Source organism: Marmota marmota, unplaced genomic scaffold, assembly GCF_001458135.2.
Source record: "Marmota marmota marmota unplaced genomic scaffold, marMar, whole genome shotgun sequence".
In the NCBI taxonomy this organism is placed as follows: Eukaryota; Metazoa; Chordata; class Mammalia; order Rodentia; family Sciuridae; genus Marmota; species Marmota marmota.
The window spans coordinates 262,827-280,747 of NW_025999924.1; the positions used below are offsets into that span (position 1 = coordinate 262,827).

Here is a 17,921-nt window from a genome sequence, read left to right on the forward strand (position 1 = left end):
AGAAATATAAAAATCCAGGTGTCAGCAAAAACCTGTTCTTTGTTGGGACCATGGGGGACAATGTCTTTCCTTATTGGCAGCCTCTAGAGAAAGCTGGTACTCCTGGGCTCCTGGCCACCTAGTACCCTCTGTCTCTTATTTCTTCCTGTTAAACTGATCTTCCTGACTCTCTCTTATAAGGACTCCTGTGATTACATTGTGTGATTATATCTAACCCAAATAATCCAGGTTACCCTCCTTTTCTTAGTGCATTCGTAATTAAGTTAAGGTTCCTATTTTTCTATGGAAGATAGCATCACAGATGCCATGGATTACAATATGGACAACAGTCATCCTCTGGTCCACAAGAATTCATGCTCTTCTCACATACAAATACATTCACCACATTCCAAAATCCCCTGAAACCTCAATCCATTCTAGCACCAAATATCATTCCAGTGTTAGCAATGAGCACATTCTTTAAAAGAATAGAAAGGTACCAAATAAATAACCTAACATCACATCTCAAAGCCCTGGAAAAAGAACAAATCAGGCTGTGCAGGCCGCTGTGCTGTGAGGTCTGCCATCACTGGCAAATTGGGCCCAGGATATGGATCTGACTGTGCCTAATGGCGGGTCTGATGGGAAGTTGGTTGGGGTAGAGAGTAGGGGGTGGTAGTCATGGGTGGTAGGAAAAGGAGGAGGAGTTGAATCACTTACAAATGGCACCCAAGCAGGACTCTAACCTGAAATTTCCAGTAGGGTGAGCAAGTGCTATACTTTCATGGGCCTTTTCTTTATTTCACTTGTTTGTCCTTTATGGCAACCTTACCACACTTTGCTTCATACTTTATACATTACAGTGGTTGGAATAAAAATTGGGATGAAAGGGTTGCAGAGAGCAGAGTACTCAAGTATGTGGACTTTTAAACAATCAGGAGCAGTATGCAGAGGGGAAGATGAGAAGGGCTGCTGCAGGAAAGAAGGCATCTGGTCTGCAACAGAAACATGTTGAAGTGGAAACAAGAAAAAACAAACAAAAAAACACCTGGAAACTGAGATGGTGGCAGTACCAGTGAGACACCTCAGCCACCTGGGAAGAAAAGGGCCCCTGTAGATCCTCCTTTTGAAAATGAAGAAACATTTATGAACTGAGTTGAAGGTAAAGATTCCCGAAGAGGTACAGCCATGACTTGTTGATGACTGAAACTTAATTACCAGACAAAAACAGATCTTTTATCTTCCTGTGAAGAAGAAAGTGGATTCTGTTTTAGAGGATTATGCAAATTACAAGAAATCTCAAGGAAACATAGATAATAAGGAGTATGCCATTAATGAAGCTGTAGCGGGAATAAAAGAATAGTTCAATGTGATGTTGGGCACTCAACTGCTCTACAAATTTGAGAGGCTACAGTGTGCTGAAATCCTTGTAGATCATCCTGATGTACCCATGTCCCAGGAGTATGCACTACATCTATTTATTATTTGTAGGAATTGGAGCAATTCTACAAATAATAAATTTTTTATTATTTATTATTAATAAATAATAAATCCAAATAAATTTGAGAAGAGCCTTGCTTTATTACTGAATTATCGTCATGATTTCCTCAAGTACCTGGCAAAGAATTCTGCAACATTGTTTAGTGCCAGCAATTATGAAGTGACCCCTCCTGAATAACCTCAGAAAGCAGTATGAGGAGGCTCTCTTTACTGACCTGTGTTTAGATCTCTGTAAAAACATTTTTGTTCTTAGTTCTTCTCTTTTACAAATGATGTACTTTGAAGATGTTTATATATAACAGAATTGATGTCTGCTCTCTATTTGAATTTAAACAGAGAAAATAAATGGGGTTACTACTCCTTTCTCCTTTTTTTTTAAAATTTCATTTTGAAGTTGCTACTTATGTCATTGATGAACAACAGAAAGACACACTGTAGAATGTTTGCCAAGTTGACAAAGCTGCTTTTGAATGCTAGTGGTTCTTTTCCTTTGATGCTACACACTTTTATAATATGTGTTAATGCTATATGACAAATCGCTCTGTTTCCAAGAGCCAAAGGTTCAATTCAGTGTATATAACTGAACACACTCATCCATTTGTGCTCCTTTTTTTTTTCCAATGGTGCTTATCCTAAAGAGCCCGTCTTTCGCAAGTCATCCATGTTGTTCCTTAGGCATTACATCTTTGCTCAAATTGTTGAAGAATGGTGGCTTGTTTTATGGTTTTTGTATTTGTGTTATATGCACATTTTGACATGAGAGAAACAATTTATTGTGTAGCTACAGTTTTCTGGAAAAGTCAATCTTTTAGGAATTGTTTTTCAAATCTTATAATTTTTTTTCTTTAAACTTCAAAAAAGAAAAAGAAGAAATCAACACTAATAACAGTAGAAGACAATAAATAATTAAAATCAGAACCAAAGTCAATGACATTGAAACAAAAAATTTTAAAAATAGATGAAACAGAAGGTTGATTTTTTGAAAAATTAAATAAAATAGATAAACACTTAGCCAAGCTAACAAAACAAGAAGAAAAACTCAAATCACTAAAATTTGTGATGAAAAAGAAAATATCACCATAGATACTATAAAATACAGAGGATAATCAGAAACTAATTTAAAAATTTGTAGTCCAATAAAATAGAGAATCATGATGACATTGACAAATAATGTTCTAGAGATATGACCTATCCAAATTGAACCAGGAAAATATAGAAAATTTAAACAATCCAATTTCAAGCAATGGAATTGAAGATGCCATACAAAGCCTACCAACAATGTAAAGCCCAGGACCAGACTGATTCTCAGCTGAGTTCTACCAAACATTCAAAAAAGAACTTACACCAACACTCCTCAAATTATTCCATGAAATAGAAAAGGAGGGAACCCTTCAAAACTCATTCTATGAAGCTAGTGTCACCCTGATACAAGACCAGACAAAGACACATCAAGGAAAAAAACTTCAGACCAAAATCCCTCATAAACATAGATGCAAAAATTTTTAATAAAATCCTGGTATATGGCATACAAAAACATATTTAAAAGATAGTGCATCCTGATCAAGTGGAGTTCATTCCAGGGATGCACATACAGAAACATACAGTTCAACATACAGAAATCAATAAATATAATTGATCATATCAACAGACTTAAAGACAAGAACCTCATGATTATCTCAATAGATGCAAAAAAAAAAAAAGTATTTCACAAAATTCAGCATCTATTCATGTTCAAAACACTAGAAAAACTAGGGACAGGAAGAACATATCTCAACATCCTAAAAGCTATATATGTTAAGCCTAAGGCCAATATCATTCTAAGTGGAGGAAAAATGGAAACAGTTCCTCTAAACACTGGAACAAGACAGGGATGCCTTCTTTCACCACTTATATTTAACATAGTCCTTGAAACCTTAGCCAGAATAATTAGACAAAAGAAAGAAATTAAAGGGATATGAATAGGAAAAGAAGAGCTCAAACTATCCCTATTTGCTGATGACATCATTCTACATTTAGAAGACCCAAAATACTCCACCAAAAATCTTCTTGAACTTATAAACAAATTCAGCAAAGAAGTAGGATATAAAATCAACACCCACAAATAAACTGTGTTTCTATACACCAATGATGAATTAGCTGAAAGAGAAATCAGGAAAACTATTCCATTCACAATAGCCTCTAAATAAAATAAAATACTTGGGAATCAATCTAACAAAAGAGGTGAAAGACCTCTACAAAGAAAACTACAGAAAATTAAAGAAATTGAAGAAGAACTTAGAAAATGGAAAGACCTCCCATGTTCTTGGATAGGCAGATTAATATTGTCAAAATAGCCCTACTACCAAAAATGCTATACAGATTTTATGTAATTCCCATTAAAATTCCAAAGACATTCTTCATATAGAAAAAGCAGTTATGAAATTCATTTAAAAAAATAAGAGGCCCAGAATAGCCAAAACAATCCTTAGTAAGAAAAATAATTCAGGAGGTATCACATTACCAGACCTTAAATTTTACTACAGAGCTACAGTAACAAAAATGGCATGGTATTAACACAAAAACAGAATTGAAGATCAATGGAACTGAATAGAAGACAGCAGAGACATACCCACCTAAATAAGGCTATCTCATAGTAAACAAAGTTGCCATAAACATACATTGGAGAAAAGATATCCTCTTCAACAAATGGTTCTAGTGAATACTGAAAATAAATATGTAGTAGATTGAATCTGAACCCCTATCTCTCATCCTGCACAAAAGTCAACTCAAAGTGGTTCAAGGATCTAGGCATTAGACCAGAGACCCTGTGCCTACTAGAAGAAAAAGTAGGCCCAACTCTCCATCATATCAGCTCTGGAGCAGACTTCCTCAATAAAACACCTAAAGCACAAGAAGTAAAATGAAGAATCAATAAACAGGATGGCATCAAACTAAAAAGCTTCTTCACAGCAAAGGAAGCAGTCAAGAATGTGAACAGAGAGCCTATAGAATCCGAGAAAATCTTTACCACCTGTACCTCAGATACAGCATTAATCTCCAGGATATACAAGGAACTCAAAACACTTAACACCAAAAACAAATAAATAAATAAACCAATTAATAAAAGGGCATAGGAACTGAACAGGGACTTCACAGAAGAAATACTAATGGTCAAAAAATATATGAAAGAATGTTCAACATCTCTAGCCATTGGAGAAATGCTAATTAAAACTACACTGAGATTTAATCTCACTCCAGTCACAATGGCTATTATCAAGAGTACGAGTAATAAATGTTGGTGAGGATGTGGGAAAATAGGTTCATTCACACATTGCTGGTGGGAATGTAAATTTGTGCAACACTCTGGAAAGCAGTAGAGAAATTCTTTAGGAGGCTTGGAATGGAACCACCATTTGGTGCAGTTATCCCATTCTTTGCTGATTTTAAGTCCTTTGGATATAAGCCATACTACAGTGATGCAGCCACATGTTTATAACAGCTCAGTTTACAATAGGTAAATTATGGAAACAACCTAAGTGCCTTTAAACTGATAAATGGATAAAGAAACTGTGGTATTTATACATAATGGAATATTACTCACCTAATGAGAAGAATGAAATTATGACCTTTGCCAGTAATTAGACAGAACTGGAGAATATCATGGTAAGTGAAATAAGCCAGTCCCCAAAAACCAAAGGTCAAATGTTATCTTTGATATGTGGATGGTAACCCATTACAAGGGAGGGAAGGGAAGGGAAGTATAGAAGTTCATTGGATTAGACAAAGAGAAATGAAGGTAAGGGAGGGGAATGGGAATAAGAAAGACAAGATGAATCAGACATAACTTTTCTTGTTAACATATGTATAGATGACCAATGTAACTCCACATCATGTTCAACCACAAGAATAGGATCAAAATTGTAATGAGTTGCACCCCACGTGTGTATAATATATCAAAATACACCCTACTGATATAATATATATATAATCAACCCCAAATCTTAAAAAGTAGTAAAAAATTCACAAAATTTGATAATCTAAATATTCTAAGTTAAATATGGGTTAGTCTCTGAATATGGAAATAATCAATTCTGGAGCCAAATCCCTCTCTATCTGTAGGCCTGTAAAACTAGCAAATAAGCTATCTGTTTCTAGAATATAGAGGTGGCACAAGAATGGGACAGCCTTCCTATTCAGAGTATGAAAATTGAAAGACAAAAGTCTATTTAAAAATAAGGGCTGGAGCTGTATCTCAGTGGTGGAGCCCTTGCCTAGCCTGGGTGAAGCACTGGGTTTGATTCTCAGCACCACATATTGAAATCTGTTTGGGTAAGTAATGCAAAGTCTTATAGTAATTATTTGTGATCCTTGTATCCATCCTCTGAGTTAAGGACTCTAGACTGAAGGTTTTACCCTTGGAACTATTTTTCAAGAAGTTAAACTAGCACATATTTGAGGTTGAGTAGTTGGACCAACCTGTTTACTCCCTACAGAATAATGGGACTCTGACAGCCTCTTTAATTTTATTCTCTTTTTCAATCCAAACTGGCAGCATTTATGCTAGTAAAAAACTCTCCAGAATTCAGTGGGTCTCCAAATGTCCTGAGGTTCACTTCTTTAGCCAAGAATCACCCCCACAGTATGTTTCCTGGAATCCTTTCTCATGCTGTTTTCTGCTTATATGGAGGGGATCCATCAATCATTTGTCTAACCCTTCAAAAAGCCCTCTGTGCAACTAAATACTGTAATGTTTTATGACTTCTTGACATTCTTCTAATTTTTTTCCCACTGCCCAATTTCAACCAAATTCATTCTCACATGTTTAGATATTTGTTACTGCAGCACTCCACAAACTCAGTACTAAAGTCTGTATTATCTTTCTACCACTATAATACATTCTACAGAATTTGTGTCTTAAAATTAGATAAATTCATTATTATACTGACAAGAGGTCAAAAGTACTAAAATCAAGATATCAACAGGACTATGTTCTTTCTGAAGTCTCAAGCAAAAGTTTTCCTTGCCTTTTCCAGCTTCTCCAGCCTGTATTTCTTTAACTGTTATTCCTTTATCTTATTGCCCTGACCTCAATTGTCATCATACTTCCTTTTCCAATTCTGATCTTTCTGCCTGCTTCTTGGAAGGGTTCTTTAGACTACATTGGATCCACCCAGATGATCAAGTATAATCTCCCCATGTTAAGATCCTTAACTTCATAACATAAGGTCACATATATGCAGGTCCAGCGTTTGGGGCATGGATATCTTTGAGGGTTGATTATTCTGTCTACCAGAGTTAAAACAGGGAAAATAAGAATTTTTTTTCCTATTTGTTTTTCAAAAATAAATATCAGTCACAACTTCCACCCCTTAAAGACATCTCAAGTAGATCCCACTTTTTTCTATTCACATTAAAGTATCAGACCAATTTCACTTTTGTTAGTTTGGATTTGTAAATGTCCAATTCATTATCTAGCTGAGAACTTAAACTCTTACATTCAACTTGAAGCTTCTGCATTCTGCCAATGAAGTTTTGCCCTCCAGCTTGAAAAATCGAGTGAGTGGGGAAGAGTTGGTCTGCCATTTACTCCGCTTGTTCCAGGCCTGCTTCCCTGCATTATTTGGCTTTGTAGATCAGTGTCTTTCCTTGGTAGCCAGTATAATCTGTAGGTTTCTAAAATTGATACAAGTCTCCCACCAGATTTTCCAATATGGCAGTGGCTCTCTTGTAAAGAACATTTGCAAAGACTTTGAGGATCATATTGGGAACCTTAATTTAACCATTTACTGTCTAAAATAATGTCCCATCTACTAGACTTCTAATCTCATCCCTCAGCACTTCAGATGAACAGCAACCTAGTAGACTACTCCCTTAAATTGAACCCATTTAAAATTTTTGACCCAGTTAATTTTATCTTATTTATTGGATTCATGAAGAACTCTGTACCCTTGTCCTTCCAAGTGGTATGTATTCAATTTCTTTCAATTTATTTAAGCTGTTTCATCAAACTACAGTTTCAGATTGTTCCAACAAGTCTTTCCTCTTCTTACTTTTCTGAGCAAGGAATAGATATTAGATTTTATGTTGCTGAACACACTCTAACTCAAATAACTACCATTGAATGCCTTAGTTTCTTACAAGGATTCTTTAGTAACAATATAATGTGGGCCTACAAACTTCTACTACTCAGGAGTACTTAGCAATAATTGCATGTTCTATTTATTCTTACAGGCACTCTAATTCCTAGAAACAGTTATCTTGGAGGCAACTCAAAACAGAAAGCACCATTTTCATAGATTTCTCTAAGCCAATAGTATATAGCATATTTCTTAGATGTTTTGTCCTTTTTTGTGTACATTTTCCTCTAACTGCCTTTACTCTGCAAATTTCATTAACGTCTTCTGGAAAATGTATTTATTCCTTTTAGGAGAATGGATGTTAATGTTAAGATCCACTAACATGGATATGACACAGTAGAAAAGTAAAGAATTTGAGTCATAATCTGACCACTCCTGTTGTAGTTTAGAAATGAGGTGTCTCCCAAAAGCTTGTGTGTGAGACAATGCAAGAACATTCAGAGGTAAAATAATTCTGAGTGTTGTACCTTATGAGTGGATTAATCCACTCATAAGGATTAACTTGGTAACTTCAGGCAGGTAGAGTATGGCTGGATGAGGTAGATCACTGGGGGTGTGCCTTTGTCCCTGGTGATCTGAGCTCCCTCTCTGCTTTCTGATTGCCTTTACCTCTGCCGCACCCTCTGCCATGACTTCTGCTTTACATTGGACCCAGAGTGATGGAGTCAGCTATCAATAGATTGAGACTTTGAAACTGTGAACCCCAAATAAACAATATTCCTGAAAGAAGTGTGTTTCTGAAAATGTATCGTATGTGTTTTCCTAAGTACAAGCCCTACATTATTAACAACAATGAATTCATTGTAAATCTTTTTCTGCACAGAGGGAGAATAAATTAGCTCAGCAAAACTCTGAATTTGACAGCTTTTTTGGAGTGCAAGTTAATTTTTAAAGGAAAAAAAAGCTTATTTGACAAAAGTCAGAATATTGCCTTTTAAGCCCTCAGAGTCAATGTGCCTGAGGTATCAATAGAACTGGGTGCATGCAACTTAGAAACCACATAGAAAACACTGACACATTTACTGTGTGTTTGCAAAAATTAGTCATTCTCCAAAGGCATGAAGGATGCTTCCCAATCCAGACTCTTTTCTGCTGATATTTCCTAGGTAGAAGCTGGCCATATGGTAGAACAATTTGGAGAATATTTAGATCTACATGATCGCTCAAGTATTTAAAGAGTGGCAACAATAGATTAAGCTCTGGAGATACAGAGAAAAATAGACCCAGGTCCTATTTTCATGGGTTGCAGTGCAGGCAGGAAATAGTATCAAAGTAAACACCCATGCTAAAAAAAAAAAAAAAATACTGCCAAATGATGATAATGCTATGGAATTAACAAAGGTCTAGAACGTGGATATCAGAATCAGGATAGTCAGGAAAAACTTCCAAAAGCAGAACAATTAAGCAGACATGAGCAAGATGGAAAGGGCTGGAGATGGAAGAAACATTGCTGCATCATTTGTGTGATTCTAAGAGGAAAAATGACCTCAAAATATCACACACTCACTAGTTACAGGGGCTTAAAATGCTTCCATTAGTGTTTTTTTAATTTATGTTGAGGCATTTATAACAATAAGTTTTTCTTTTACTGTGTAACTAAAGAGTTTCAAAAAGTAATACCATAGAATTAAGATGGTGCTTTGGAAAGAACACAGGACTTGGAGCCAAGTTTACAGTTTCTTTTCAAATGTACCAATATGTTGACTTTGCCAGTTAATAAGCATACTTCATGACAAATCACATTGTCTTCAAGTCAATATCCTCAATTGTAAAGCAAGGTAATTACATAATCAAATGAAGTAGTGTCTATACAAATATTTTTATAAATTATGAAGTTGTTACTATTGTCTTTAAAGAATAGATGGGAGAAGATCTGACCACCCTAAAATATTGTCATTTGTCAATGCCAATACCAATATCTAATATAGCCCAATTATAGCTAATGCGAATAGAAGGGATATTAATGAACTAAAGAAAGACTTGATTTATAGGTTCTGATTGATACCTTCTCCATAGGAAAGCAGTCACTAGTCATTTCTTCTTTTAAAAATCTGTCTAACCAGGGTGCTAATATCTGGTAGCATTCTATCTATTCTATTTGTTAGAAAGTCTGTCTTCATCACTGAAACATGAAAGAAAAACGGTTGATAAATTGAGAATCAGAGGTGACATTAGTACAAAATACCTTTGTTCCTTATGCCCATCTACCATGATAGTCTCTACAGTATGAAAGTAGGTTCTCTGATTTAAGAATATGTCACTAATTTCTATTGCTATTGTGGTACCATAGAAAGGCTGGTAAATTTGGGAAATGTGTATAGACCAGCAAGTATGCTAATGTCAGTCCTCAGCCAAATTGTGGGAGGTTTATGTAGAGAGTTAACTCTTATACCTCCAGCTTACAGAATTCTTACACCTTCTCTGTTGAAAAACCTATTGTGAGGAAGGATTCAAAGCTCTTTCATACTATGTTGTGAATGTATGATGAATAAAATTTGGTTGAATGTCTAGATATGGGGCTCTTCTCCTGGATTCAAGATGACTCACCAGCTTCATTGGTCTTCTAAACTTTCTTTCCTCAAATATGAAATGAAAGGATTAACTATCTCTCTGATTTCTAGATTCAGTTACATGTAAGAAATACCTGGAGAAATTTTGTACATACAGATGCCAAAACCTCAACTATAGAAACTATGATTCAATAGAATTGAGGTGGACCTGCTTTTTAAAAGGAAAATTGATATTGACTATCTACTATGCACCCAGCATTACACATGTCTGTGTTCTAAACTTTTTGGTCTCAGTACCCATTTACATATTTAAGAACTATAAAGGGCCAGGAGAAGCTTTTTCTTTATGTAGATTGTGTAGCAATTAAGATTTATTATATTTAAAATCATTTATTATCCCATTTCAAATAGCAAACCTACTACATTACCCATATTTTCTTAAAAATCAATGCTATTTTCCAAAATAATTTTTACTAGTGATAAAGGTGGCATTGTTTTACATTTTTTTAAGGCTCAAGGTCTGACTAAGCTGAATTCAGCTGGATTCTCCCATCTGCCTCTGCATTTAATCTGTTAAAATATCACAAATAAGTAGCTGAAAATCTTACTGTGCATTTGAGGTAGTAAGAATAGTTTTGATCTTATAGAACTCCTAAAAAGTCTCAGGGACCAGCAGTGGCCTTTGAATCACTCTTCAAGAGGCACTTTAAAAGATGCTAAATATCAATTATACTGAAAGCAGAGGCATTATAATCACATATAGAGTTCTTAAATAACAATTTAAAAAAGAAATGAAGAAAAAGAAATAATTTAAATGGACATATTTCCAAAGAATATATACAAATGACTAATAAGCACGTGAAAAGATGTTCAACATCATAAGTCATTTAGGAAAGTGTAATTCAAAACCCATTATGAGATACTACTTCATGGACACCAATAAGACTGAAATCAATAAGACAGATTATAACTAGTGTTCATGAGCACGTAAAGGAATCAGTACATTTATATATTGCTGGTGAGTTTGTAAAATAGTAAAGCTATTTTGGAAAATGACTTACTGTGTTTAATATTTTGAGGAACTAGTAATGTAACTCAATATCCCACTCCTTGGTATATAATCAATAAAATTAACGTATATCCACAGAAAACCCTGTATACACATCGCTAGGGCAACATGATTCATAATTTCTAAAAAGCAGAAAACATCCAAATGTCTATCAGATAACGAATGAATAAAATATATGTGTGATGTCCAGGGAAATATTCATTCATAAACATGATTACATACAGCATGTACTGATATGTGCTAGAACATGAAGAAAACTCAAAAACATTATTCTAAGTGAAGGAATCTAAGCACAAAAAGCCATATAATATATGATTTCCTTGATATGAAATGTCCAGAATTGGGTAAATTTATAGAGGCAGAGAATAGATTAGTGGATCTTGAACTGGGAGAAGAAAGAATGGGGAACAACTACTATTGTATAGGGTAATTTTTTTCTGGTTGATGAACATGTTCTAGGATTAATTGCAATGGTTGCACAACCTGTGAATATACAAAAACTTCTTAATTTATAGTACATGAATTCTACTTTAAGAATTTTTGTGTTTAAAAAAAAACAAAACAAAACCAAAACCAAAAAACCTCTTCTCCCATCTTCCCAAGATTCTAATGTATTCCCCAAGAGGTTTGCTGCACACTGTGTGTTCTGACTAGCCTTGGGACTTCCTTTACCATTGAACATCACTGCTTCAATGAGCAGATGATAACAGTAAAATGCAAGTGGTTTTCATCCCCCCAGTATGTTTGAGTTAAGTGGGGAAAATTTGCAGGCTTTTACAACCATATTGTATAAAAACTACAAAGGATAGAAATAGTTACTCCTATGCCCATTCTACAAATCAGCAACTTAAACTATTGAGGTTTAGTGACCACCTCAAAACCATCCCACCCAAAGCAATTTATCTGATGAATAGCAGAAGAGACATTCAAATGCAAAATGATAACGTCACATCTCTGTCCAGCTATCTTGCAGGATATAACTAGAAGCAAACATTTCCATGTGAGTTTACTGGATTCCAGGCTCATAAGCATTTCCCATTTTAATTAAAAAGCAAAGAATAATAGCAGATTGTAAACCTTGATTTTGATTAAAATTGTAAAGTGATAACTCTATAAAATATGAGCTGAATTAAAATAAAAAACAGATATATTCTTAACTATTACCTCAGTCCCTCTTAAGTTAAATACACTAAGCAGACTAGTATTTGAGCTAACTGATGTTGCCTAAACTAATCCCTACCTATCTCTTTTTCTTGACACTGATGTCTTTAGTGCCGAATCTTCCTTAGTTTCATTTTGTTTTCTGCCTTGAACTGCACTGATATAACTAATTGGCAGGAGACACCTCATGACTGTTACCAATTAACAAAAGGAATTAATTTTGCTTTTCATTGTTTACAGGCAGGATGCAGAGTCTTGTCCTCACATTCCCTGGGCTCCAGGGTAATCATCATTCTAAGGAAAATTTTGCTTTCTTCCAGGGACAGAAACAATGTTTCCTGCTTTGTTTTATTTATTTTTATTGGCTCTGTTTAGTTATATGAGACAATAAAAGATACTATGGCATAATTATAAAAGCATGGAATATAAATTATTCTAATTCAGTCCCCAGTATTTTCCCGTCTCCTCCCTTCCTCCCATCCCCTGTTCCCTTTCCTCTATTTTATTGATCATTCTGCTATTCACTTATAGTTTTAATTAGTGTCTTGCAGATGTACATGATGGTGAGATTCACTGTGACATATTTATATGTGTAAATAGAAGAGTTAGGTGAGATTCATTCCACTGATTTCCCTATCCCATCTCTACTCCCTTCCTTTCATTTTCCTTTGTTTTCTCCTCTGATCTTACTTCTATTCTCTTTTTAATCCCCACCACTTATTTTGAGTTAGCTTCTGCATATCAAAGAAAACATTCAACCTTTGATTTGGGGTGATTGGTTTATTTCACTTAGCATTATAGTCTGCAATTTCATCCATTTACCAGCAAATGCCTTGAAGTCATTCTTCTTTACAGCTGATTAATACTCCACTGTGTATATATACCATGTTTACTTTATCCATTCATTTGTTGAAGGGCTCCTAGATTGGTTCTATAGCTTAGCTATTGTGTATTGAGCTGCTATAAATATTGATTTGGCTGTGTCACTGTAGTATACTGATTTTAAATCCTTTGGCTATATACTGAGGAAACTAGCCAGAGTAATAAGGCAAGAGAAGAAAAGTAAAAGAATATGAATAGGACTGAAATTATTTCTGTTTGCTAGATTTCTAAATGCAGACATATTTTTAAAACCTACCAGAAGACTTATAGAGCTCATAAATGAATCTAGTCAAGTAGCAGGACACAAAATCAATACTCATAAATTAATTGTGTTCCTGTACTCCAATGATAAATCTGTTGAAAAAGGAATTAAGAGAACTATCTTATTCACAATAGACTCAAATGTACTTGGGAATGAATCTAACAAAAGAGGTGAAGGACCTCTACAATGAAAATTATAAAACACTAAAGAAAGAAATTGAAAGGCTGAATTAATATTGTAAAAATGGTCATACTACCAAAAATGCTGTACAGATTGCATTGAATCTCCATAAAAATGCCAATGAAGTTCTTCACAGAAATAGAAAAAGCAGTCATGAAATTTATTTGGCTATTCTGGGTCTCTTATTTTCCCAAAGCAATCCTTGGCAAGAAAAGTAAAGCAGGAGACATCACAAAAACTGTACCTCAAATTATACTACAGAGTAATAGTAACCAAAAAATGCCTGGTAATGGCATCAAAACAGGCATGAAGATAAATGAAATAAAGTAGATACAAACCCATATACAGTTTTCACATACTAGTCAAAGATAACAAATATCTATGTTGGATAACGTCTTTAACAAATGGTGCTAGGAAAACTGGAAATCCACATAAATACAGTTATTTATCTCATACTAGACAAAGGCACCATAAACATACATTGGAGAAAAGATAGCCTCTTCAACAAATGGTGCTGGGAAATCTAGAAATCCATATGTAGCAGATGAAAGTTAACTCCTATTTTGCCGCAGTCTGGCTGGGCACAAAATCACGAGCCACTCAAGCAGGAACAAAGTTTATTTTTTGAAACTGCCGCCAATGTCCGGTACTGCCCGGGAAGATTTTTTCCACCCACGCGGCCTCCTCCCGGACTGCAGAGAGAGCTCCTCCCCCAGGAACTCCCTCCTACTGTACTTCCCCAACCAATGGGAACTCTCCAGGAGTCCCGTAGTCGGCCTAGGTGAACAGCAGGAGTCCAATATCCATATGAATGCAAATTTAACATAATCATATCATCTCAATGGCTAGCTGGCGTCACCTTTCGACCAAAAATGCCATGCATCATATACTTGGCTCTTAGCACTATTTCTCACCCTACACAAAACTCAACTCAAAGTGGATCAAAGACCTAGAAATTATACCAAAAACCCTGCACTATGAGAAGAAAATGTAGGCCCAACACACCAACATATTGGCTCAGGAACTGACTTTTTCTGCTTTGTTTTTAAAGGCTTCTGATCTGACAGCAGCTTCATGGCCCCAGTCTACGTTAACACACAATTTAGAGCCTAGTAGCTCTTTTCTCACCTAAGCAAGATAATATTGTTATTAATGGGGATAGGCTTAGACTTCAGATACCTGTGTTAAGCCTCAAATCTCTTTCCCTCCAACTTTGTGATTTTGAGAAGGTTACTCACCCATGTTGAGGTTAATGATTGAATTTTAAAGTAAAATGTAAGATATTATTTATACAATTTACCTCATCAGTTATTATAAAGACCTACTCCAGTAAAACTACTTCAAATAGACCTGATGTTCACTAAGAGTCCATGGGATGCCTGTAACAAGTGATTTCCTGCATTTGGTTGGCTAAAAAAAGAATATGTGAAGAAGATGAAATTGAAGAACAAGGTCACTTGTTTTAAGTATTCCTTCAGGATTTGTTACCTTGGACAATTTTATTGTAGCATAATGACATAGAACAGGGCACATAAAGTGTAAAATGACATGAACTGAACATACATACACATCTGTAAATCTATCACTACAGTTAAGGAAATAAACATATCCAAAAAGGCATTGAGATACCACTATTCCTCCCTGCCACCTCCCAGCCTGGGTCTCCCACAACCACCCATATGCTATGGTCACATAGATTAGTTTGTGTTTTCTAGAATTTTATGGAATTCAGTTATTCTTTTTATCTGTTCTCTTTCATTCACATTTCTATGTGTGAACATATGCTTTTATTTCTCTTGATTAAATATATGACAAAAAATGGGATGGGATGGGATACAACAGGTGTGTATTTAACTTTTTTAAAAGTGGCAATTTTCCAAAGTTGTGTGATATTGCATTCCCTTGGGGAGTGTTTGAGAGTCAGTTGGGTCCCACTCTCACTAGCCCTTGGTACTGTCAGGATTTTCATTCTAGCTATTGTAACAGAAAACAGAAATTTATTTTATTACTTATTTTACTGCATTTTAACAATCCTTGATAAGATGTAGTGTAAGTACTTTGACAGACACATGTTTTGCAAACATTTTATGAAGTGTGTGCCTTGCCTATTCATTAAAAAATTATTTTGAATACAAATGTTTATAATTTTGACAAAGTAGAAAATGTGTTTCTATACAGTTCATGGTCTTGTCCAATTTAAGAAATATGTTTCCAAATGCCTGGTCAACAAGAATCTCTCCTAGTTTCAGCTGGATGTTTTACCGTTTTGCCTCTTTACATATATGAACCTTTTAGATAACATTTGCATAAAGAGTGTGAGTAAAGTTTTGTTTTGATTTGTTTTTGTATTTGTTTTTGCATCATTATTAAAAATATTATCTTTTCTCCATTAAATTTCTTTAGAAATTTTGCAGAAAATAAATTGACCTTATGTATGTGGGTCTGCATTTAAAGTACCTATTCTGTTACATTAATGTATATATCTAGCTTTATGCCAATATAATGGTATATTCATTATTGTAGCTTTATGTAAGTCTTTAAATCAGGTTAAGTCCAACTTTGCTTTAATTCAAAGTATTTTGAATATTATAGATATTTTTCATCTCCATGTTAATATCAGAATTATTATATAAAGTCTTTCAATTCATAGGCACACTATATCACTATTTCTTCTTTAATTTTACTTAGAAATTAGTCTCCAGAATGTATATCTTGAAAGCTTTAATAAAATTTAACTGTGATTATTTTATAATTGATTCAACTGAATTCATATTTGTTTATTTTTCTGATTTCTTCTTGTTAATAAACATAAATACAATTGATTTTCATATATTGACCTTTCATCATATAATAATCCTAAATTTGTTTCTTGGTTTTATAGCTATTTTATGAATTACCTAAGATTTTCTACATGGAGTATTTAGGTCATCAATGTATTTTTATATCTCCAATGCAATTATGTATATATTGCATTTCTTTCTCTTTTCCTCTCTCCCCATATCCTCCCCACCCCTCTTTCTCTCATTACTTTTGTCTTATTGCACTGGGTATTTCCTCTAGCACAATATAGTGAAGTAGAAGTGATTGCAGCAGTTATTCTTTATCATCCTGATAATAAGTAAAGGCAGAAAAGCATTCTGTCTTTTACTATTAAGACTGATATTGATTCTAAAAAAAAATTGCCACTTTTAAACCTTTATCAGGTTGAGTTAAGTTCACTCTGTCCCTAATGCCTTGAAGGTTTCCATCATATGTTAGATTTCTTATTAAATGCTTTTTTAGAATCTAGTAAGATGATCATATGTTTGTTTGTTTTTCTTTAAAAACTTGTGAATATGGTGAAATACACGAATTTTAAATGTAATATCAAATTTAATCTTTTGGGGATGAGTCTCACTTGGTTAGGAAATACTATTCTTTTTATACATTGCTAGATTGGACTGAATAAAATTTTGTTAAGAATTGTTGCCTCTTAGCTCATGAGCAGTTATAGTTCTGTACTTTTTCTTACTTGTAGTTATTTTTTTAAATGAGAACAATATTGATTTTGTAAAATTAGTTTGGAAGTATTCCCTTCTCTCCTATTTTCTGGAAAGATTTGTCAGGGGATAAATGTTTTTCCCTTCTTTAAATATTACATTGAATCCACTAGTGGAGACTTCTGAGCCTGGCGTTTCCTTTGTAAAAATATTTTCTAATGTGCATTCTATTTATTTAATAGATATAATGTTGTTTAGAATCAATAATTATAAGGAATTTGTCCATTTTGTTTAAGCTGTCAGAGTTTATAGGCAAGATTTTTTTTACAAAATATTCTCATTGTCAATTTAATCCACTAAGTCTGCAGTGATCCTTTTTGATTTCTAATATTGATATTTTTTTCCTCATCAGTCTGCCTACAGGTTAATCATATTTATAGATTTTTTTCCCAAAGTACTAGCTTTTGGTTTCATTGATTTTTTTTTCTCTATTTTTTTCTGTCTTCTGTTGCTCCGTTTTCTGCTCTTTGAGTGTAATTTGCTGCTCTTTCATTGATTACTTCAACATGTTTTAGATTCAATCTCTGCTTCTCCTTGGTTATTACATTAGAAGCTTAAGTCATTTCTTCAAAACCATTCCTTTAGATTCATACCATAAATTTTGACATATTGTTTTTGTTTCCTTTCAGTCCAAAATACTTCTTATTTCCCTTTTGATTTCTTTTTAATGCATCAGTTACTAAGACATCTTTTCCTTAATTTTAAAATATTTCAGAATTTTGC

General features: G+C 34.2%; 1 pseudogene; it reads left to right on the forward strand.

Annotated features, from left to right (window-relative positions):
• The first annotated feature begins 701 nt into the window (after positions 1-701).
• LOC107151943 lies at positions 702-1,675 on the forward strand (annotated as a pseudogene).
• Positions 1,676-17,921: the final 16,246 nt, after the last annotated feature.